The sequence below is a fragment of the Oryx dammah genome, unplaced genomic scaffold (assembly GCF_014754425.2).
Source record: "Oryx dammah isolate SB20612 unplaced genomic scaffold, SCBI_Odam_1.1 HiC_scaffold_24, whole genome shotgun sequence".
Lineage (NCBI taxonomy): Eukaryota > Metazoa > Chordata > Mammalia > Artiodactyla > Bovidae > Oryx > Oryx dammah.
The window spans coordinates 27,871,543-27,897,186 of NW_024070208.1; the positions used below are offsets into that span (position 1 = coordinate 27,871,543).

A 25,644-nucleotide genomic window follows, 5' to 3' on the forward strand; every position below is an offset into this window, starting at 1 on the left:
TTATATACTTTCTGTACTTTTATGAGGCAAAAGTGAAAGAATTGGAGTGGTTAGTTGGGTTGAAAGAATGATTTGTTTTTAAAAGAATGAAAGAGCACAAATAAAATTAATCTCTAAGAATAAATTATTTGGAACTTGAGCAAGTCATGGGGAACAAGTGTTACTTCAGTTATGTGGTTTTTCTAAATTTGTAATCAAATGTTACTACTAGTCATAGAAAGATAAAGGAAGGAGTAAAATTAAACAATAGACCTAAATATTCACAAACCTAAATTACCTTGGTAAAATGAATCTAGAAGGAAGACACATAAAGGGATTTTATTTTAATTAAGGAAAAGATTTAAGAGAAGAGCACAAAGCAATATCTTATAAAACAAAAATATATCAAAGATACTTACGCTTGAGGAAATGAAAATGCTAAGTGTTTAATCACCTCTAAGCTAGTGATACAGTGACTCTTCATTTATCCAAAATTCAGTATGTGGCAGCATTATGTATATGGAAAAGACCTATAAACTAAGTAATGAAAAACCACTGCCCTTGCAGAACCAAGGGTAAAACTGTATTAACCCTGTAGTGCATTGTCTGAACTCTTGTCCTCAGATAACTCTTTTAATAACTTTCTCCCCAGACTCTCAAAACTGCCAATAAATGCTGAGTAATCTAGGACAAGTTGGATGACTTCCACCAAAGTTTTTCTTTTTTTTTAGTTGACTATCAGCTCTTAACTAAATTAATCTGTGATCTCTTTTCAGAAATGAGATTCTGTAGTAATCCCCAAATGGAAAATGGGATTCCTAACCGTTCTCTCTCTTTGAAAGTCATTGTATTTACCAATCGTTTAATTTATCACTGCTTTACGGACCAGTGATCAACACGAAATTAATTCAGTCTCAGTGAGAGTCAACCTGGGAGCAAATAAGAATTACAGTAGTTAGACTGAGAGCCGCGTTTCTTCAGGTCACCAGTGTCTTCCCTCTGCCACATTAGGCGGTGCCAATGAGGAATCTCATGGTTGAAATCTTATTTCAAACAGCAGAGGAATAAGGGCTTTACCATATGCATGTTATATGACTAGCATATATATCGTATTCCTTCTTCATCCCTAACAGAGAACTATGAAGAAAAGGAAACATAGAAGCGCAATAGAAAAGGATATTAGATATGCTGCAGGGAGGCAGCAGAAAGTATTTCTGGAAACATTCTGTATCTTCTAGTTATATATTAGCCTCATTTATGAATGCTTGTAAGTTTTTTTTTAATGAAACATAATTTGTCAATAATTTTTCATTTATAATATGAATTAATTTCAAAGAACATAATACATACCTTCTAGTATCAAATATATATGTGTGTGATGATGCAGGAATGTAAAATGAATCAAACTGTTCTGAAAGAGTTCACAGTTTAATGGGAAGACATCCCCCATACGAACGAGCAGGGGTGAATACTCTAAAAGCATGACAAGGATGTGGGGGCGGGGCCAGCTTCATGGGCACGCCCCCCTGCAGTTTATGACAGAGCCCTCGTTAGAAGGGCCCAGCCTTGGTTTAATGTTATGCTGTTGCCATCTTGAGATTATTAATAATTGTTTTAAGTTAGTAAAATACACATAACATTTACCATCATAACCTCTTTTTAGTGTATTAAGTGAATGTTAAATTGTGCAGATATATGAAAATTCAGAAACTTTTAATTATTTTATTCAATAAAATAAGGAAATATTGGTTATGGAAAAAAAAACATTGCTTTAAATAAACATTGAGTTCAGTAATGTTTCAGTACATTCACATTGTTATGCAACCATCATTCATTTCCTGACCCCTTTTCATCTTGCAGACCTGAAACTCTGCACGCAATAAATAACAACTCCCCATCTCTCCCTCCCCCCAGCACCCGGCAACCACCATTCTACTTTCTCTCTCTGCAGCAGGTACCTCAGATGAGCTGAATCATGCAGTATTTGTCGTTTTGTGACTGGCTTATTTCACTTAGCATAATGTCTTCAAGGCTCTGTTGCAACACATGTCAGGATATCCTTCCATCTTAAAGCCGAACAGCACTTAACTGTACAAATATACCACACTGTGTTTATCCACTGATCCACTGATGAGTACTTGGCTTGATTCCACCTTTTGACTAAAGGTAAAGAATCCGCCTGACAGTGCAGGAGATGCAAGAGACGCAGGTTTGATCCTTGGGTGGAGAAGATCCTCTGGAGAAGGAAATAGCAATTTGGACACTCAATAAATGTTACTATCCTTTGTCTTTCTTTTTAGAAATAATCAGTTTCTCCCTTGCTACTCTGAGAGCTTCCTGATGGAAAAGAAAGTATCTTATCTTTTCTGGGCAATTACCAGCATAATTTCTGGGCTGGTAATTTTTACGTAAACCTACGTTTTTTAAAAAATTAATGTTAAATTTTGAAAATTTTTTGAGGGATAGTTGATTTATAATATTGTGTTAGTTTCAGGTATATAGCAAAGTGTTTCAGTTATACACATAGACATATATATAGTTTTTCAGTTACTTTTCCATTATAGATTATTACAAGATATGGAATATAGTTGCTTGTTCTGTATAGTAAATCCTTGTTGTTTGTCTGTTTTATATATAGTAATGTGTATCAGTTAATCCCAAACTCCTAATTTATCTCTCCTCCTCCTCTTCCCCTTTGGTAACCATAAGATTGTTTTCTGTGTCTATGAGTCATTTCTGTTTTGTAAATGAATACATTTATATTATTTTTTAGATTCCAAATATAAGTGAAATCATATAATATTTGTCTTTGACTTATTTGGTTACTTCTAGATCCATCCATGTTGCTGCAAATGGCAATATTTCATTCTTTTTAATGGCTGAGTAATAGTCCATCACTTTATTTATATATCTATACACACACACATACACACACACACACACACACACACACAGACACCACAGCTTCTTTATCCATTCATCTGTTGATGGACACTTAGATTGCTTCCATGTCTTGGCTAATGTAAATAGTGCTGCTATGAACATTAGGGTTCGTGTATCTTCTTTTTGAATTAGGGTTTTCTCCAAGTATATACCCAGGAGTGGGATTGCTGAATCCTATGGTAGCTCTGCTTTTGGTTTTTTGAGGTGCCTCCTTACTGTTTTCCATAGTGGCTGCACTAATTTGCATTCCTATCTCCAGGATAGAGGGATCCCTCTTCTCCACATGGCCTCCAGCATTTTCAAAAAATATTTGCTTATTTGACACGCTGGATCTTTGTTGTGTCATGTAGGATCTTTTATTGCAGCACACTGATTCTCTAATTGTGACTTCCGGGCTCAGTAGTTGCAACAAGTGGACCCCAGAGCACGGAGACTTCAGTATTTGTGGCACACCAGGCTTAGCTGCTCTGCAGCATGTGGGATCTTAGTTCCTCAAGCAGGGATTAAACCCACGTCCCCTGCATTGCAAGGCAGATTCTTAACCAGTGGACCACCAGGGAAGCTCTTCCAACACTTAATATTTGTAGACTTTTTGATGATGTTCATTCTGACTGGTGTGAGGTGATACCTAATTATAGTTTTGATTTGCATTTCTCTAATAATTAGCGATGTTAAGCATCTTTTCATGTGCCTGTTGGCTATCTGTATGTCTTCTTTTGAGAAATGTCTATTTAGGTCTTCAGGCCATTTTTGATTGGGTTATTTGTGTTTTTTTATATATATATATATTGAGTTATGTGAGTTGTTTGTATATTTTGAAAGTTAAGCTCTGGTTGGTCACATCTTTTGCAAATATTTTCTCCCAGTCCGTAGGTTGTCTTTTTGTTTTGGTTTATAGTTTTTTTGTTTTGTTTTGTTTTGTTTTGCTGTGCAAAAGCTTATAAGTTTGTGAAAATATTTTTAACAAAGTGTTTCTTATTTAGGACTCAGCGGCATTCTTCCCAGCTGGGGCTGCACTGCCCTCTCTTGCTCTCTCTCTCTCTCTCTCTCTCTCTCAGATTTTCCCTTGAATCTTCCTGTTTTGAAAGAGCTGCCTGATGAGGCACCATCACCCAGCACAGCAGTGAGTGGAGAAGCCCCGAGGGACAGGTTTTGCTGTCACTTGGATGGCTCTATAGGCCCTACATCCCTTGCAAAAGTCCCTATATCCTCTGAGCAGCCACATGGCTTCTTGTCCAGAAAACAAGTGATTCTTGCTCTTCTCATTGCCCAGCCTGACAAGTGACACGTTTGGCAGGAGCAGGCTGGATGGAGAGTTTTTGAAGGCACCATAGAGATTGATAGTGACAGATAGAGTAATAGATAGATAGAGATAGATAGTGGCATCACCGACTCAAGGGACATGAGTTTGAGCATGCTCTGGGAGTTGGTGATGGACAGGAAAACCTGGCGTGCTGCAGTCCATGGGGTCACAAAGAGTTGGACACGACTGAGCGACTGAACTGCACTGAAATGATAGAGATAGAAGGTAGAAGGCTCAATTTCTGAGAGTGGGAAGGTCTCCAGTTGGTCCTCACCTCTGCAGATGCTTTGACACTACCATTTGCACATGTCACCAAAAACAATGAGCTGGGCGGGGAGTTGGGGGGCATCTTTCAAATGTCTTGTGGGCTATGATGGAAGGCTGCTCAGCAGCTGTCATTTCCAACTCTTTGCGACCCTGTGAACTATAGCCTGCCAGGCTCCTCTGTCCATGGGATTTCTCAAGCCAGAATACTGGAGCAGGTTGCCGTTTCCTTCTCCAGGGGATTTTCCTGACCTAGGGATCAAACCCACATCTCTGACATCTCCTGCATTCTCAAGTGGATTCTTTACCACTGGGCCACCTGGATAGCATCTGGTCAAATATTACTGATCATGTTCTTCATCCCAAGAAGCTATCTGGTCCATCTCTGTTTTTGGAATGGCCTGCACTTAGACACTTTGGGGAAATGGTATTCTGCATTCCTTTGAAGACACCCGGAAAGTGAGATATCTCTGTTTCCCACAGTTGTTCAGTCCATATATAACCCATGGAGTAGCCACATCTCCAAGTGATGAATACAGTAACAACACAAGTTGCTCAGTCATGTCCAACTCTTTGTGACCCCATGGACTGTAGCCCATCAGGCTCCTCTGTCCATGGGGATTCTCCAGGCAAGAATACTGGAGTGGGTTGCCATGCCCTCCTCCAGGAGATCTTCCCAACCCAGGGATCAAACCCAGGTCTCCCACATTGCAGGCAGATTCTTTACCATCTGAGCCACTAGGGAAGCCCAAGTGATGAAACTGACATCAAATATGAGGACTGTTATCATGTTCAAGCATCATGGTTCCAACCTCCGACTTTTCCATGGTCAACACAATAGAGCATTACTGGGTTTGGTGTGTGTATATATATATATATATATGTGTGTGTGTGTGTGTGTGTGTGTGTGTATATATTTAAATCATGATATATTACAAAGTGGATAGGTCACAGGTTACCTCAAGGTCACTGTGTAGAAAGTTCTCTGAGAATTGAAATAGAAGATGAACCTTTACTGGTTTTGTTTTATAGAAGTTATGCTAATATTAGCCTTGTGGGATAAAGATGGGCCGGGAAGAATGAAACCATGGCCCAGACTTGGGCACTTTAGCGAAAATATGTCTGCTGATGAGCACGCAGTCTTTTATGGAAGAGTCTTTCAGTGAAAACAAGATTTCACCAGTCAGAGACTAGCAGGCTCAGCTCTAGATATCCATTCCCCCCCCAATACTAATTTTATTTATGAATTCTCTGATGCACTCACTTCTGAGTTGGGTGAAGCATTTTCTTGTTCTCTAAATAGAACAATGTTTTGTGTGCCTTAGGAGAAAAACTGCAGTTAGCATCTAATGCTTCCAAAGTATTTGAACAAGGCTTATTTTCCCTGGAAAGCAGTCTCTTTCCTGATTATTATACACATTTTTTTGTATGAGTTCAGTAGCACCTGAAACCCTTAACAGTAAAGGTCACTTTAAAACTCAAAATATGTGTGGTATTCTAAAGTGCATCCTAGCTGTTTTAAAAATACAAACAATGTACAGCACTGCAAATGGTCTTAGCGAGGGGAGGGTGTGTGTGTGTGTTTACAGTGATGGGAAAGAAAATCTGGGATTTATTAGAAGCTAAGGTTTTTAATAAGTTCCGAAGTCACTGGTGGTTGTAGCTCGCTGAGGTCGTTATCACTTGGTGCTGATGTTCCTGGGTTGGGACTGTTGGGACCATTATAGCAGAGTAGCTAATCTTTTGTGGCCAGTACTGCTTGCCTGTGTTGATAAGTATGATTAACAACTTTAAAAGCCAAATACATTAGCAAATGCCTTATAGCTGCCAGGAATGCTCGTGGCCACCCACGCATCACAGCAAAATGAGGAACCAGTTCAGGATCCGAGCACGCCTGAACCTCTTAGATAAGCAGGCCTCCAAGTTGGTTCTGAAGTTGGTTTTGATTGAATCATGTAGAGCGCTTATTAGAAAGCAATCAGATATTAGCAAAAAAGTGAGGGATGTGCTTTTGGTTTGCAAGGTTGTAAAAAGATGCTGCTCATGATAGTTTCTGGAGAAGGCAAGGGCACCCCACTCCAGTACTCTTGCCTGGAAAATCCCATGGATGGAGGAGCCTGGTAGGCTGCAGTCCATGGGGTATCTAGGAGTCGGACGTGACTGAGCGACTTCACTTTCACTTTTTACTTTCATGCATTGGAGAAGGAAATGGCAACCCACTCCAGTGTTCTTGCCTGGAGAATCCCAGCGATGGGGAAGCCTGGTGGGCTGCCGTCTATGGGGTCGCACAGAGTCGGACACAACTGAAGTGACTTAGCAGCAGCAGCAGCATGATAGTTTCAGAATCTACTTAGGTCTGCTTTTGTTCTGAAATTTCAAAGTTAACTTTAAAAGAGCAATTTCATTGCATTATAATGCACATGCATTAAAAATTCCATAATCCAATTTTTGATGGTAACCCTGAATAAAAGTCAGAACTCTGGGCTGCATACAAATTGAGCAAGGCAATGACTGGTGACATACCCTTCAAAGCAGTGGAAGAAATCCAGTTTAGAAAGTGATCAGCCTGACCTGTCATCTGACTCGGGGGCTTTGTTCCTCCACACTGGGCTCCCTGGTTGTCGGCATTAGGATCATAATTAAAGCAGGCGTCTGTGTTACACCCAGGAATTGTGGATTTCTCCACCTAGAATTAAAGATAACTCTGTTGAAAACGTAAACCAGCATAATAAGGTTAAGGGTTACTTAACAGTAGGAGTGAAAGGAAAAGACAGGCATGGAATTAGGGTAGACGATCCTGAAGCACGCTGGTGCCAGTTTCCAAGAGGCAAGTCCATTCTTGCGGAATCGTCCCGTGTACTATTTGTGAAGTTGGCGTCGCCCCAGCAGGTAGTTTATATTTTCTGCCCACCTGTTGACTTTCTCTGGTCTCAGCTGCTGGATGCCAGAACTCCACATACCTTCCTACCACACGAGTGTCAAAGTAGGTTCCATTCCTTGGCAACAGAAACCACAAGCCAGCTCTCCAGAGCCTCAGATTTGTCGGAAGATGCTGCCAAGATGAATATTCTTTTTTTTTTTCATGCTTATATTCTTCTGAGCCCACAGTTGTGAACCCAGTTATTCTTGCATGATTTTATTTTCTCCATTTTCAGTAGGACTTCTCAATGTGCAGCTAACTTTTTATGACAAGCTTTGCCTCTATTACTCTTTCTTTTCCCTCTATGTAATATAAACCAGAAGGTTATAACTTTTGGAATTTTACAAGTATTGAAGTAGAAATCCTACATGTACAGTGGAGCATCACATAGATAAGGCAGTGCTGACATTTTAAAACTGTACCTGATGTGGAATTAAGTTCTTACCATTTGAATTCCGTGTACAGCTGTCATTGCTCCTTCGATTCATTCAGAGCCCTCCTGCTGCCTATGTGCATCAGAATTTTCTCATGTAATCTTTTCAGATAAAGTTAAGAAAAAAATCAGTCAGTAATCCAAGTGGTCAAGCCAGTTACCTTGATTTACTTCAAACTGAGAATATATTATAGTAGGTTGCCTCTACCTGAAAACATAACAGGCTTCGCAGAGCTTTTCATGTTAATGTGTACTAAAAACAAAGAGAGAATTTGTAATTTTGTAATGAAAAGTAACTTTTTTACCAGGAAAAGAAAAGGGATTAAATGTAGTAGAAATTATATGATAGTTTTGTGTTTTTTTAAACCTGTTTGTGTGTTACTCGCTCAGTAGCGTCCGACACTTGGGGACCCCATGGACTGTAGCCCTCCAGGCTCCTCTGTCCATGGAATTCTCCAGGCAAGAGTACTGAAGTGGGTTGCCATTTCTTTTTCCAAACAGAGCTTTAGGGATGTTAAATGCTAGAAAAGGGATTTGGGGAGAGTTTGTTTTTAGAGCACAATATAAACTTGAGCTTGTTTGGTTTTCAACATTACCTGGAATGTTTGCTACTGAAATTGTGTTGGAGGCACACACAGTATCCTGAGAACGAAACCACAAGTTGCAACTTGAAAATGGGTTCCATGACCCCAGAGGCTGTGGGTAGTCACAGAGCCCGCTTTGTGCACACCTGCTCCTGCCTGTGCCTGACTGCAGGACCCCTGCAAACTAGCACACGTCGCTGCTTGCTTGTGCTCTGAAGGCACATGCACCCAGGCAACTCAGTATCCAAATCTGAAAGCTCAGCATTTTCATTGCCATAAGTAAAAGAAACTCAGCCATAGAAGGTGGTATTTATTTTCTGCTTAAAATGGGGTAGAAAAAAAGCAGACTCCAGATACCTGTGGGCATGCTAGAGGTATAGTCTGTCATCTACAGCAAGTACAGGAACCAAATTCCACTCAATTAATTTTTTTTAATTATTGTATTTTTTAAAATTAGAGGATAATTACTTTACAATATTGTGCTGGTTTCTGCCATATATCAACATGAATCTGCCATAGGCATATATATGTCCCCTCCCTCTTGAACCTCTGTCCCATTCCATCCCATACCTCTAGGTTCTCACAGAGCCCTGGTTTGAGTTCCCCGAGTCATAGAACAAATTTCCACTGGCTATCCATTTTACATATGGTAATCGATATGTTTCCATGCTACTCTCTCAAGTCATCCCACCCTCCCCACTGAGGCCACAAGTCTGTTCTCTCTGTCCGCATCTCCACTGCTGCCCTGCAAATAGGCTCATCAGTACCATCTTTCTAGAGTCCATATACATGTGTTAATATATGGTATTTGTTTTTCTCTTTCTGACTTACTTCATTCTGTATAACAGGCTTTAGGTTCATCTGCCTCATTAGGACTGACTCAGATATTCTTCTTTATGGCTGAGTAATATTCCATTGTATATATGTACCACAATTTCTTTATCCACTCATCCACTCAAGTGAGTTTTGTGTTGTCACTCATTCCTCCACCTGTTCTTCCATACTATCCAGGGTTTAAAGTTATTGGAGAGAAACAGGAGGGACAGACCTGAGAAATGACCCACCTAGAAAAGTACAGGTGTGTTTCTGACTCCATTCTAGAGCAGTGCGACTTCTTTGGTCTTGCTTCCCTGGTACCAGATTTTGACTAAATAGTCGCTGGGATTCCATTGGGTTAAGCTGATAGCTTTTACTTTTGTTCATTTGAACATCTCTAAGACTGCTAAGTGAACAAAATAAGTCTTTGGATAATACATATAATGTGATTCTATTTATGTAAAGACAATTATCTAATGGGTGTGCAACATGGATGTATGTACATATATGTAGCAATGTGTGTGTATTTACACATATAAAATATGTGTATATACATATTGTGTGTGTGTGTACTCAGTCATGGCCATCTTTTTGCGACCCCCTGGCCTGTAGCCCTCCAGGCTCCTCTGTCCCTGGGATTTCCCAGGCAAGAATATTGGAGTGGGTTGCCATTTTCCTCCTCCAGGGGGTCTTCCCAACCCAGTGATCAAACCCTCATTTCTTGCATCTCCTGCATTGGCAGGTGGATTCTTTTACCATTGCACCACCTGGGAAGCCCATGTATATATTATATACACATAAAAAGTTATATGTATATATTACATATATACAAAGTTCAGGAAATAGACACTAAGCTGTTCATAGTGATTAGCTCCAGGAAGGTAAGTAGAATTAGGAGTTGTGGATAAAAAGGGGACTTTTGTTTAAAACTTTACAATGAGCATTATTTGATGTAATTAAAATATTTTAAAGAAAAATATCTATAGGTTATATTTATCAGTTATTAGAATGTATTATAGCCTTCAATTTTACTTTGTGAAGATAATAAAAATATATTAATAGTGAGTGAACCTATATACTACAGGATGAGAACCTATAAGACTTCATACTTAATAATTATATTCATAGCATAAAGCAGATAATGAGTAGTACATTTCTGATGTGTTGCTTCCTAGTTTCTTTTTGCTAAGAAATTGGTGGATTACTTAGAATTCAATATCTAAAGCAAATATGACCAAAAGAAACATCTTTGTCCTAGGCTCTTTAGTCAAGCAAACTTTGAACTTTTGCTGGTATTCTTAAATGCCTTATGGGTTCCAAGCTCTGTACCATCTTTATTAGTAAACAAAAATGATCAGATTGGTCCTGCACAACTCTTAGATTTTTTTTTGCCAGATAATAGTAGTCAAAGAAGAACTTTTGAGGCAAAAGAAGGTCTCAACTACTCTCCCCCAAAGTCACAAGTAAGTCATATTGATAATCCAATGTAGGACCAAGTTCTGTCAGATATATTGACTTTTATTAACAAGCAAACACACCCCTCCCAACATAAATCAATTTATGTAACCTGTGTACAAGTTTCAAGAAGTTCCAGCTCTTCTTCACTTTCCTTTTAGATGCTTCAACCACAGCCTTACATAAAAGACTCAAAAGAAGCTTGAGGCAAACATCCAGATTCCAAAAACCGATTGTCTCACCCTTATAGCCTGCATCAGGCAAGCAGAATCTTCTAGAAGTGATGGTTGTAGACGTGAACTAAGATTATCAAATTGATCATGCACAATTCTTAGGTCTTTTTTGGTAAACAAGGGTGGCCAAAGAAGCAAGTTTTGAATTAAAAAAAGGATCAACTACTACTCTTTCCAAAATCTTACAACCAAATCATACTGATTACAGGTCTAGGCCTATTTAGGGCTTTTTTTGCTAAGTCACTTCAGTCATGTCCGACTCTGTGCGACCCCATGGACAGCAGCCCATCAGGCTCCCCCATCCCTGGGATTCTCCAAGCAAGAACACTGGAGTGGGTTGCCATTTCCTTCTCCAATGTATGAAAGTGAAAAGTGAAAGTGAAGTCGCTCAGTCGTGTCCGACTCTTGGCGACTCCATGGACTGCAGCCTACCAGGCTCCTCTGTCCATGGGATTTTCCAGGCAAGAGTACTGGAGTGGGGTGCCATTGCCTTCTCCATTTAGGGCTTTAGACTGGGGCATTATTAACAGAGGTTCAGATCAAGGTCTTACTGGGTTTTTACACTGAAATATTTTGAACCAACATATATTTCTTGAACACTTTAATCCCACCAAGCATGTTAGTCAGTGTAACAATTTTCACCAACTGAAACCCATTTTTGGCTCTCAGAATGCTGCTTGTGGATTGTTGATGTGGAGATGGTTACAAAGGAAGAGTTGTCACAGCCAATTCTGAAGTTCAGGCTCCCTTGTCAGAAGGCCAGCTAGATTGTCTCAGACTCTGAATGCTTTATCTGATGCTGACAGCACCTGGGTTTTAACTTAACCTAAACAACACACATGTATTAATAACACCAACCGTATATGCTCAAGTGTTTTAAAATACATTACGGATGAGTACTGCAATTAGCTCTTCTTACAGAGGGTTCTGTTACTTGAATTGCAATTAATCAGAATCAGCCTTTTAAGTGTAGTCGTAATCACCTATATTTTTACTTTCTCCCTCTGGAATGATAGATAACACCTATCGAAAGCTTATACTATGCTCCGTGCTCATGTATTAACCCACTTAATCTTCACAGCACCCCTAAGAGTTGCATTACTGTTATCCATTTAACAAGGAGAAATCTCAAGTCACTTGTCCATCCTCATGCTGCTTGTACCTGGCAGTTTCAAGATTAAAACCCAAGCATTTGGGACATGAGGTAATTTGTTTTGCTGCATGAAAGACAGAACATACTCTAATTCATGAAGCCATACTGCCTCACCAGCTGTGAAATCCTACTCTTAATTTGCTTTGCACAAATGCTGCACACAAGGCAAATTGTCTACACGTTACGTTGGAAAGGCTCTTCCATTGATGTGCTGTGTTCCTCTGTCACATCCCCATTTCCTCAGTGTGTTTTCCTCTCTACAGAGCTGATGAGAAATGTTTAATTGTCTGGCCTGGCTCTGTACACTGAAGAAAACAACATCCCCAAGGAGTCATATCCATTACCTTTTGGATCAGTGCCCTTCTAAGAACACACAGCAGCCATAGACCCCCAAGGTTTGCTGTTGAAGTTCCACACCCCTCCTGTGAGGCTAGACTTTATTTTTCCTATGTGATCACTAAAGATGTCCTATTGTTGAAAAGAAAGGAATTGATGATTGAAGTATTAGTCCCCAGCTTGCTGTTCTTCCTACATGAACTTGCACTGTACTTACACTTGGGCATGGAAATTACTTGTGATACATAGATGACTTCTTATGCCTAGAATTTTGATAAAAATGAGAAGCTTCAGATGTCATGCCCTTTACGATGCCACCTGGTTTGATCCTTAAAAGCATTTTTGTTCCAAACATGGACAGTGTTCCTTTTCAAGTACTGATTTACCTGGGACACATGGCTATTGGTCTTTTGACCATGAACATAGACAGAGTTGGATTAGACAGGTTTCTGGCATCTTCCAGTTGATGGTTGTGGGCAGAACTCACACATACATGTGGCTAGGGCATACAGTGCCTAGGTTGACCTGGTTCCAGGGAAGACAGGTGCCAATCTGAAAGCAAAATTCAAATCCTGAGTCCCACCCAGTGCTCATTCCACTCCTGAGTATTTTTCTTTCTTTGCCATAAATTCATTCCCTGGCCACAACTTCTCTTCTACACATACTCCTTAACCACTGGCAGTCTGGTGCCTGTCCCACTACTCTGCCTCAGCTTCCTGGTGTGTGTGCACGCTCAGTCACTCAGTCACATCCAACTTTTTGCTACCCCATGGACTGTAGCCCATCAGGCTCCTCCGTCCATGGGGATTCTTCAGGCTAGAATACTGGAGTGGGTTGCCATGCCCTCCTCCAGGGGATCTTCCCAATCCAGGGATCAAACCCAGGTCTCCCACATTGCAGGTGGATTCTTTACCGTCTGAGCCACCAGGGAAGCCCAAGAATCCTGGAGTGGGTAGCCTATTCCTTCTCCAGGGGATCTTCCCAAACCGGGAATCGAACCGGGGTCTCCTGCCTTGCAAGTGGTGCCTCGTGTATATTTTAGATGTCTGCATATAGAATTTCATTCTATGAAGGTACCTTAATTTATTTGTAAGTTCTCTGATGGTGGGCATTTAGGTAGTTTGCAGTCTTTGGTGATTACAAATAATACTGAAATTAAAAGTTGTTGTTGTGTTTTTTTTTTTTTTGTACATATTGCTTGCAAATATCCCAAAAAAAAAAATTTTCAAGGTAGTATTTTTTTTTTTTTTTTTTTGGTCTCACTGTTCGACATTCAGGGACCTCATTTCTCCAGCCAGGGATCAAACCCATGCCCCCTGCACTGAGAGCATGGAGTCTTAACCACTGGACTTCCAGGGAAGTCCCTCAAGGTAGTATTTTCTTTGACTTATCTCCTTTGACTCTCTTAGCTATGCAACTGCCTATAGAACTGTTCCTTTTTTACCCTTATCCTTCAATTTTGAGTCTTTATGACCTGTCACTTAAATTATTACAATAGCCTCCTAAGTGTTTCAGTCTGCCTACTCTCTCCTTTATGCTGTGTGCTTCAGTTGTGTCTGACTCTTTGTGACTCTATGGACTGTAGCCCACCAGGCTCCTCTGTCCATGAGATTCTCTGGGCAAGAATACCGGATTGGGTTGCCATGCCCTCCTCCAGGGGATCTTCCCAACCCAGGGACTGAACCTGCATATCCCGCATTGAAGGCAGATTCTTTACTGCTGAGCCACTGGAGAAGCCTCACTCTCTCCTTTATAATCAGTCCTAAATAGGGTTTCTTGATTTCACTGCTCAGATTATGTTACATTCATCCTCAAAGATCTCCAAAGGCTCATGACTGCTGGTTGAACTTAGTATAAACTGGCCACACCCCTTCCTGGCGCTCAAGACCGCACCACGGCATGGCTCCTCCTTGCCTTGGGAGCCTCTTACCCCCGTGATCCTCCCGTATGTTCCCTGTGCTTCAGCAGGAGCAGATGGTTCACCATTTCCAGAGCTTGCTCTGTCCCTGCCTCTGTGCCTTTGGGCTCATTCCTTTCTGCGAGAGAGCCCTCCTCTTTCACGTGTCCTCCTTCATCTCTGCCCACGCAGATCCTCCCCAGACCTGAATGCTGCCACCCCGGTCATGTTTTCTGCTTCTCCCACCCCCTGCTCCCCAAACGACGTGATCTCTTCCCCTTGCGCCCCAGCTGCACTCTCCCTCCCCCGCTGTTCTCATATCCTCTTTTGGATTGTAATCCTTCCTGTTGCCCGTGGTGAACCTGCTGCTGCAAGCATGTATCTACTGAAAGCCTGTAGAATGCCTTGCATATCATAGAGGTGCAAAAGAATTCATTAGGTTAGATCTTCACACTCGGCAAATTCTCTTACCCCAAACTGATCTAATCTTTCAGCTTGTGGGAAAGAGATCATACCCCTGAAGCCATTATCAAAGTAGGTTAACTTTCCAGTGCATTTGGTCAAGAACTCAAAAACACACTGGCAGCGGGAGGCAGGCCGAGTAGGAGTAGGAACCCAACGCATCTGCCTTTCCTTGCCCCTGGTGGGGCCACAGCTGCCCCTGACACAGCCCACATGGAGAGAGTTCCTCTGGATTTGGAAAGCTCACTTCTTGCCAGCCACAGCCAACAAGGACTTCCATCCCCTATTAGGAAGAATTTACTCTAACAATCCATGTCCTTTCATTAAAGGGATGTTTGTAAACATCCTGGTTCTTGACTCACACTCATGTCAGCAGATGGCATTCTCATGGGAAGAAATGAGGAGGGGGAGATGGTTAGGGGTGAGTGTAGAAGGCTGGATCAGATCACGGGTCCACAAGCAAAGATCCTCTCTTTTGAGTGACCCAGAAAGCTGCTTTCCCCACAAATCCCAACCTCACATTTGACAGTACTGGAAGGACACACACGGAGTCTCAGCCTTGAAGAACCTGGTTTTCCAACTGCAAGCCTGGGTTTCTCACTCTCATCTGCAATTCCTCATTTACAGTGAGTGGCTCTTACCTAGTTCAGTTTCTCACTCATTCACATATTCAGTGAACACCAATTCTGTATGTCCCTGCTCTTAAGGGACTCAAAGACTGATGAGACGTGATGGTTCCCAGATTCTTTTGTGAAAATGCAGAAGGACAATTAAGGTTTCAGAGTTACTACTCAACCCCATCCTGACCTATGCTTACCACGTCTGCCCTCACTGTAGAGTTCAGATATTCAAAATCTGAGTTATTATTATCCTCAGCATGCACTTGGTACCCTGAATGTTATTCCCAGAATCTTTTTATCTTTACCTTTCCTTACCACAGGCAGTGGTATTTTGTTTGGTACCATCCTTTGCCAGATTCAATAGTATTTAATATTCTCTCTGTTGTTGAAAAGAACAATACAAAAGTTGAAATAGTAACAACAGCATATTTTATCATCGTATTTTAATTTTGAAATCACCTGTCTGGTCTCTGGATCTTTACCCTGTGCCTTTTTTGTTTGGGGCCACTGTCGGGGCCACTGTGACTTGAATCCAGGTCCTCTGACTCTGGGTCCTGGTGCAATCTTCAAATCCTTAGCCTTATTTTAGCAGCACTCACGAGGCTATTTCAGAGAAGGCAATGGCACCCCACTCTAGTACTCTTGCCTGGAAAATCCCATGGACGGAGGAGCCTGGTAGGCTGCAGTCCATGGGGTCGCTGAGGGTCAGACACAACTGAGCGACTTCACTTTCACTTTTCACTTTCATGCATTGGAGAAGGAAATGGCAACCCACTCCAGTGTTATTGCCTGGAGAATCCCAGGGACGGGGGAGCCTGGTGGGCTGCCGTCTATGGGGTCGCCTAGAGTCGGACATGACTGAAGTGACTTAGCAGCAGCAACGAGGCTATTTGCAATAACCATTTAGCCTTTCTACCTGATCAGGTTTGACTACTGTTGACTGTGCAGAGTATATAAACCTGAAAGTGCCCCCTATGCCCTAGTGATTCCAGAGCAGACTGGTGTTACATGGTCAACTATACTTGGTAGAGCAGTCTTCTCTCTCTCCAAACTGAAAGCATCCCATGCCTTCTCTTGACTCACCGACTTCATTGGTAGTATGAGTACCAGCAGATCCTGTCTCTCACAGGTTACAGTGTCATCTAAATGTGAATGGTGACTTCTGTTTTAGGATAGAAAAGTGCAAGCACACCAATCTGATACTCTTTTATTTGGATTTTTTTCCATTTCCTCCTTGGAATCAGTTTTCATAATTTTAACATGTTAAAAAATATTCGGTCACGTTCATACGTGTGTATGTGTGTGTGTGTGTGTGTGTGTGTGTGTTTCAGTCACAGGCATCTTCTTTAGAGACTCACTAGGCATGGAAAAACCTAAGCCTGGTGAAAATGCTTCCCCCTGCCCTGTGAAGTTTCAGGTCAGCTAACCATGGGGTTTGTTATATAACCTACACACCAGGCGCTGGCACGAGGGGACCTCAGGGAAGGATCGCCCCTCTTGGTTTGTGACTGGCAGCTTTTTCCTCTAGTATGTGCCATAGCTACAGAGCCAGATTGGAAGGAGAGGATTTATAGGAAATCCAGCTGTGGGTTTTCGGGGTTTTTTTTCCTCTTAGAGCTGGAGGCGGGGCCAAAACCAACCTCAAACCAGGCACACCATTGATCAGGCTAGAATGATGTGGAACACAGTCTCACAGACAACAGCTAAGCACAGGGGAAATATTAGCTGGCAGAGATAGCAAGAGGAAACACTCAGTGACAGACTCACCATCTGTCAGTTTCGGAGAAGCGATTTTCAAGAAGGCAGAAAATGAAGAAGAGAGTGGTTTTGTTTCAAAGGTACAGCACAGCCTTAAGGACGTTTTAAACAAAGTGAGCCTGTATTTCATAGAAGAGGTCCTGGCGGTGGGTAAGACAGCAGTTACTTCCTAGCTGTACTGGGAGTTTTTGTTATTGATACATAAAGTTTTCTTTGTAGTATACTTGGTATCTAAAAGGACAATCTTTTAACAAGAACTTGATTTAAAATGGAAATCAGTGTCTCATTTTGATTATTCACCTTAAAGACATTGGAAAGTTACAGGAAGATACTTATTTACTCTAACCTCAGAGAATTGCTTTTTATCTCAGATATACTAGAGATATTGATATCAGAACTGTCTTATTTTTTTTGAACTATGGGCTAAATTACCGGAATCTTTCCTTAAAGGTAATTTAGTGAGAAAGTACCCATCTCTCAGATTTAAGAGGCTGACAGAAAATGCTGTCTATTGGATCTTTACTTCCCTGGGATCAGTTGCATAAATAGTCATAAATGTGATCTAAACTTCTACGTGCCTTTCCTAGTAATGTTATTGTGTTGATGTAGTTTTAAAGGAGGCTGCTTCTTAATCTTCTTTATAAGCTGCTATGTAAAACAATCCTGCTGTGTGTGTTTAATACATTTTCAAAGGTGTTAGTTTTAGAACAAAGTTGGACTTGTGCTGTTTGTGTTGTTGTATGTTATATCTAAGTAGTCTGCATTTGATGTCACATGTCATATGTTTTGTTACGCTGAGATTTGTGTAGTTCCGAACAGGTCAACAGCAGTGCTTTGGAATCATAAGCTTATATGATCAATAGCAAGAAGTTTTGAGGCAGATCACAGGAGCCCCTGTATTAGAAAAAGGCAGTTCTCTTACAGTTCACACAGGCAAAAGGGGCTTATTTTGCCTCAGCGTTAGCCAACTGTCTAGTCCAAACCAGAAGTGGAAGCACTGGCTGTAGACTCGCAAAACCACTCAGTGTTATGGCCCAATATGGATGTCAGAACTTTGTAGCATGTGTGGGAACATGGCTGCAGTCCAACGTCTGGAATCATTTATCTTCTGGGAGAGACCAGAAGACAACTGCTTCATGCATTTTACAGAAATCCTTGCTGATTGATTTCATTTACATAGGGCAAGCACAGTGACTGATGGTGGGGCGACCACAAGTGGGGGAGAAGTATTGATCTATTTCTGCTTTTCCTGACATCCTGATCTCATTAGTGTCCCGGCACCTTTGTATGAGATTGTGCCATTACGAGCAACCATATGGTTTCTACAGGGCCCTTTCCACCCATTTCATAATAAATGCCACATTGATGTCTTTTCTCATTGCGGGGAGTCAGAAACTGAAAGTTGAACATTTGTCTTGCTGTCTTTTCAGAAGTTTAACCTATTTCCTATTAGATTTGAAGAGTAAGAGAAAGAAAATACCAGTAGACACAGTTCTCCTTAGGCTCATCGCAGCTTAGGCAGTGAAATTTTAGAGATGTGTGCAAGACAGTCTTTCTGAAATTCTGGAACATACTCTTCGTGATGCGTAGACTCGTATCTGTGTGTGAGGATATCAGCTTTGCCAGCCAGTATTTTCCGGAGAGCTAAGTTCACATGTGCTGACATATGCTGACTTGTGACAGGGTAGCATCCAGATCTTTTTCTAACTTGTGAAAGAATATTTGCCAGTTTCTAACAATACCCATGTCAGACTGGGTGAAGACATTTTTAATTTATTGCATGGACCAAGGTAACAGTCAGAAGTCTTGGATTTCAGCCACTACCCTTATGCTGCCTACTTCGGTGATCTTCAGAAAGATAGCTAACCTTTTAAGAAATCTGTTTCACTGCTTAAAAATACAGTGAATAATTCTAGCCATCTCTGATTTCCAGAGACACTTTAAATGTCAGCAAGATATTAATAATGTGTCTTGCTCTGTTACTTTTTAGTATATATGTCATTTATGAAGTTGCCTCTGTTTCCTTAGACTGAAAAAGCTTAAAAATTCTGGGTCACTGGAAAGAAGATTCTGTAATTTTATACAGTAGTACTTTTGTTTGCAACAGCCTACTCTTGAAGGTACTTGTACTGATTTTTTTTCTTTTGGAATTATCCTTTGATTTTCTCATTACTGTTTCTGGCATTGTGAAATACCAGGCATTCTCCCAAACAGGTTGAAGTTGTAGAAGCTGGGTTAAGATGGGTGCAATGCTGCTTTGGTCTAGTATAGTTAAATATATGTAATTTTTAAAATTCCTGATACAAGGAAATGAATGATAGTGCAAACTAGGTTACCTAATATTTTCTAACATATATATATGTTAGAAACATATATATATGTGTTTATATATATGTGTGTGTGTATATATATATGTGTGTGTGTGTATATGTGTGTGTATATCTATATGTTTATATATATATATTCTTTACCGTCTGAGCCACCATTTATATGCATATAAATGGTGGCTCAGACGGTAAAGAATCTGCCTGCAATGCAGGAGACCCAGGTTTGATCCCTGGGTCAGAAAGATCCCCTGGAAAAGGGAATGGCTACCCATTCTAGTATTCTAGCCTAGAGAATTCTGTGGCAGAGGAGCCTGGCAGGCTACAGCCCATGGGGTCACAAAGAGTCGAACACAACTTAGCAACTAAACAACAACATATAAAATATTAAAAGATAGGAACCCTTGGTGTGTTTTCATTTTAAGCCATTTTATTTGAAGTGATAAATATGAGAGCAAGTTAGGATAGTGCAAATGGCATCAGAAGTCAGACCTGCCAATCTCAACTGCCAATACCACCACTCTCCAAACAAAACCATCCTTCTGGGTACTCTTCCTGTAAGTGGCTGGTAATCAAATAATGTCTGTGGAATGAATGAACAAGTCAATCTTTTGGTATCTTTCTGAAGATATTATTTCATTCATGGTATACTATCATCACACATCCTTCAGGATGGAGTCTGAGTACCCATCTGTGGGTACTCATTACAGTGTGATAGCATATAGATTGTTTTAGTCTGGTATCTGTCATCACCTTGATGAAAGTGAAAGAGGAGAGTGAAAAAGTTGGCTTAAAGCTCAACATTCAGAAAACAAAGATCATGGCATCCGGTCCCATCACTTCATGGGAAATAGATGGGGAAACAGTAGAAACAGTGTCAGACTTTATTTTTGGGGGCTCCAAAATCACTGCAGATGGTGATTGCAGCCATGAAATTAAAAGACGCTTACTCCTTGGAAGAAAAGTTATGACCAACCTAGATAGTATATTCAAAAGCAGAGACGTTACTTTGCCGACTAAGGTCCGTATAGTCAAGGCTATGGTTTTTCCCGTGGTCATGTATGGATGTGAGGGTTGGACTGTGAAGAAGGCTGAGCGCCGAAGAATTGATGCTTTTGAACTGTGGTGTTGAAGACTCTTGAGAGTCCCTTGGACTGCAAGGAGATCCAATCAGTCCATTCTGAAGGAGATCAACCCTGGGATTACTTTGGAAGGAATGATGCTAAAGCTGAAACTCCAGTACTTTGGCCACCTCATGTGAAGAGTTGACTCATTGGAAAAGACTCTGATGCTGGGAGGGATTGGGTGCAGGAGGAGAAGGGGACGACAGAGGATGAGATGGCTGGATGGCATCACTGACTCGATGGACGTGAGTTTGAGTGAACTCCGGGCGTTGGTGATGGACAGGGAGGCCTGGCGTGCTGCAATTCATGGGGTTGCAAAGAGTCGGACACGACTGAGCGACTGAACTGAACTGAACTGTCATCACCAGTAGACAGACCATTAACCGAGTTAGTCCTACCTGAATCTTACTAATTGCACTTAGCTAACTAAAAAACAGGGCTTTCCAGGGAGCGTAGTGGTAAAAAATCTGCCTGCCAATACAGGAGATGCAAGACATGTGAGTTCCATCCCTGGGTCAGGAAGATCCAGTGGAGCAGAAAATGGCAACCCACTCCAGTATTCTTGCCTGGAAAATTCCATAGACAAAGGAGCCTGGTGGGCTATGGTCTGTGGGGTCGCAAAGAGTCAGACAAGACTAAGCACACAGCACATAACTAAAAATTAAAGTTATCAGTCAATTCTCTCTATTGGGAGAGAGCCTTGATTTATCTGTGACTAGATATATTTTAAAAAGAAAATATGGTCATCTTTCTGAGAAGCAGCTTGGCTGCATTTATCAAGACCCTCTTACCCAGTAAATCCCCTTCTAGGAAATTATCCTAAGGAAGTGGTTTAAAACACACACACACACACACACACACACAGTAGCTAAAGCTTTCCAAAGACAGCATGATATTATTCATATATAATATGAAAAAATGGCAAATAAATTGACACTAGCATTATCTTAATAATCATAATAAAGTTTTTAATGATCCACAGGCTACCTGATCAATTATATATAATTGTATTGACTTCAATACTGCCTTTTTTAGACTCTTTGCAAAGAACCAGGAATATACTTGAAGCCTTCAAGTTTATAACTTCTTACCAGGCTTATAATTTTACTCCTCTCCCTTGTTTCTTTAATTTAGAAATTGTTGAAAATAAGGTAATCTCTGAGGCCAAAGTTTTAAAACTCTATAAAGAAACAATAATCTTACTATCAGGAGAGGCCTAAAAGGCCTGTCTTATCTATTTTTATTAAGAAGTAGACTATCACTGAGAGAGATGGAACTTCTAACTGATTTAACTTTTTTCTTGAACTGAAGTTAAAAAACAGTGAAAAAGGGAAAACTAGAATCTACATGTTAAATGACTATGAAGAAAACTATGTAAATTGTGGAAGCCTTTTATAATCCCTCATTTAATCTCCTTTTACATGGAATAACTGGCAGAAGTAAAGCCATTTTATCATAGTAGTTTCTGCAAGTTATATCAGGATAAACCACAAGAATACAGGAAATAATCTCCTCTCAAATCAGGGCCCTGTAGTCAGTTGAACCCTGAACTGACTTAGAAGTTTTACAGCTTCAGCGATAAACTGATTGGGGGCCTCACTGCTGAGATCTACTGTCCATCACTCACCTCTTTGTTCAAGAGGGAGGGTTTTCTTTTTTCACTTCTTGGGATAATCCTTGAAATGGACCCCCACTCATGATGCCCTTCCCTGAAGCTCTTGGTAAAGAGGCTGGAGCAAAGAACTGATGGGCAGGACATTTCCTCAGCGGGCCTTGTCTTAAAAAGGGCAGAAAAGCGTGTGCCTTCTTTAAAGACATTTCTAAATGGTCCTGTTGGGCATACTGCCCACCAAGTAAAGCAACCCCTGCTTCAGAGCACTCCCTGTGTAAACAGTGAAGGATGCCAGCTTCAAAAATGAATACAAACCCAGTTGATAAACAGGCTAATAAATCCCCACATGGGCCACAACCAAGCCCAAGAGTAAATGTCAGAGGGTCAGGTCAGGGGTGGAGGGAGCAGGGAAAAGTGGAGCCCTGAGGGCTCATCCTGGAGGAAATCTGAATCTTCATAATCAGGAAAGCTCCTTGAAGTGGCCTCCTTCTTAGTTAAGCTGTGAGAGTGAAGAGAAGCGCCTTCCCGGGATAGTTTGGTGTGGTAGCCTACAACCTGGCGTGGCAGTTTACACGTTGGTGGCAGCTTTCGCATGCCAAGTGAAGGTGGTCAGTTTTGTAGCCTGAGTCAAGCCAGGCTGGTTGTCTGAGCTAGAGGCGCGTGAGAGAGCCAGCTGCTGAAATCCCCAGCGCAGGAAGTTCTGACAGAATACCCAGGAAGGGCGTGAGTGCAGCCAGCAAGCCAGAGGGGAGGGACTTAGTTCAAGGCAGTAGTGCCCTTCCCCGTCAGGCCCTGCACAGGAGCCTCTGGGAGGCCCGGTACTCTACAGTCTGCAAAAGGCAGCTGGACGCTGTCTGAATTACTGCTTGTGGGTCTAGAATTTAAGCTCATTCTACTGCCTCAAAGAAGATCATGCTCTAAAAGCTTCTTGGAATTACTGGTTCTGTACTCGCTGCAAGAGAACAATGATTTAGAACAATCTCCTGAGAACCACTGTTCTTTCCACATGTGCTTATTATCCTGCACACTGGACCATTTGTACTGGGCCTGACCAGGGAGCCACTGTACACATTATGAGCAGGTCTGGGGAGGAGAAACCCAGCATGCACAAGAGATACCCTTGAATTAACCATAAATTATTCCATGAAAAGAACCCTTATGTAACATGGAGGCATTCTGTCTGCTGTTCTTTGGGTCTTGCAAGTACTTGAATAAAACCACAAGATGGTTAAACAACAATAGTGGGTGCTCAGTTTAAATAAAAGCAGTTTATTTTCAGCAGAGTGTTGAACTCCAAACTAAGTGACTTCTCCATGCCAGGCATTACAGCAGAGAGAAATAAGATATGCATAGCTTTAGAGTTTACTACCAAAGTCTCCGACTCCGTGTTGGTTTAAGCTATAATTTTATTTTTCTTTTCAGTCACCCTGACATTCACTGATTTGGTGTTGGTATATTACTTCTGTAAAGGATCTAAATGCCTGTCTTACTTCATTTCTCTTGTTTCGAAATCCTTAGCTAGTAACATTGCATATTGCATTTCAACAAACATTTATTGATCATCGACTAAGTGTGAGGAGCTCTGAGAAGCAGACAGACCTGCAACGCCTGCTCAGGGATGTTATAGTCCCATCTTTGGGGCAAATATGGACACAGTTCAAGGGAGAATGACTTTATACTAATCAGAGGCATAAGGAGATACACTGTGGAACACACATTTAAATCAGCTGGAAGAATCGGAGAGCTCCATGGACAATATGACATTTGAGCACAGCCAGGAAACACCAAGAGATGTTAATTTAGGGCAAAATAGAAAACAGACATTCAGAGATAAAAGAATATATGTCAAAAAACATGAAGACTTTATTTTTAATATTTATCTTTACTTTTTAAGTATTTATGTTTATTTGGCTGCGCTGGGTGTTTGCTGCGGCACATGAACTCTCAGCTATGGCATGTGGGATCTAGTTCTCTGACCAGGGATCAAACCCAGGGCCCCTACACTGGGAGTGCTGAGTCTTAGCCACTGGACCTTCAGGGAGGTGCCAAGACATGAACACTTTAAAGTGCTGTATGTGTTCAAGAATAGACACAGGGTTTCCCCAGAGTGGTCAGCATGACTAGACTTCGGGGGTATAAGGAGACAGCTGCATCATGAAATGGGGCTGAAAAGGCAATTGGGGTTAGAGCTTTAAAGGCTTTTAGATATTATTTCCTAAGTCACACATTCTGAAGGAGATCAGCCCTGGGATTTCTTTGGAAGAAATGATGCTAAAGCTGAAGCTCCAGTACTTTGGATACCTCATGCAAAGAGTTGACTCATTGGAAAAGACTCTGATGCTGGGAGGGATTGGGGGCAGGAGGAGAAGGGGACGACAGGATGAGATGGCTGGATGGCATCACTGACTCGATGGACGCGAGTCTGAGTGAACTCCGGGCGTTGGTGATGGACAGGGAGGCCTGGCGTGCTGCAATTCATGGGGTCGCAAAGAGTCAGACACGACTGAGCAACTGAACTGAACTGAACTGAAGTCACACATGGTTATTGACAATCTATGAGGAGGCTGATTTTTAGTGCAAGTGTTTGTTGCTCAGTCATGTCTAAGTTTTTGTGACTCCATGGGCTGTAGCCTGCCAGGTTCCTCTATCCATGGAATTTTCCAGACAAGAACATGGGAGTGGGTTGCCATTTTCTTCTCCAGGGGATCTTCCTGACCCAAGGATCAAACTCCTGCATTGCAGGCAGATTCTTTACCAGGTGATTTTTAACTTGTAATTTGGGAGGAATGTTCTGGTACAAGGGTAGATTGGAGAGGAAGTGATGATACCATGTATAGGTCCATCCACAGCCCATATCCCTCCATTCCATCAGCTAATATTAATTAGGGACCTGTTGTGCATCAGGCCCAGTTTTAGGCTATGGAGACACATCAGTGAGCAAAATAGCAGAACAACATTTCCTGCCCTCATGGAGCTTATGTTCTAATGGAGAAGACATACAGGGGACAACGTTAATGTTTATCTTAGTGGCAGTTAATAAGGAAAATGAGTACAACAGGGCAAGATGGTATGAATGTGAGCAAGAGGGATTAAGTTTTGTGAAAAGGTGGCTGGGGAAAGTCTCTTTGAAGAAGGGACTCTAATGAAGATGCACAGGAAGGAGAATGGAAGAGCGTATATGTGGATTCTTAGGGAAGGGCATGTCAAATGAGGAAGCAGAAAAGGCCAAGGCTCTGGTGCAGGTGAGTCTGGGGTGCTCAAGAGATGACGGTCTAGTTGAGCCAGTCCTGGACAAAAGAAAGAGGAGGAAAAGGGGGAGATATTTCAACAAAAGCATCCCTCTGTGACTGGTAGGTTTGGCTAATAAGGAAAAGGTCAAAGAGGGCTTGGGAGAGGGGGAGCATGGGTTCACACCGAATGACTCAGAT

At 41.5% G+C, this 25,644-nt stretch overlaps 1 protein-coding gene across 6 annotated transcripts in view; it reads left to right on the forward strand.

Annotated features, from left to right (window-relative positions):
* The window catches only part of STARD13 (StAR related lipid transfer domain containing 13), a 403,121-nt gene that overhangs the window by 284,766 nt on the left and 92,711 nt on the right, over positions 1 to 25,644 (forward strand). Inside the window, exon 1 of one of the 6 annotated variants that reach the window (XM_040267097.1) lies at positions 16,728 to 17,236. The exons of the other annotated variants lie outside the window; for them this stretch is intronic. The gene's annotated coding sequence lies outside the window, so the exon portion shown is untranslated. Of the gene's footprint in view, positions 1 to 16,727; positions 17,237 to 25,644 lie in introns of those variants that run through there. 6 annotated transcript variants of the gene reach the window in all.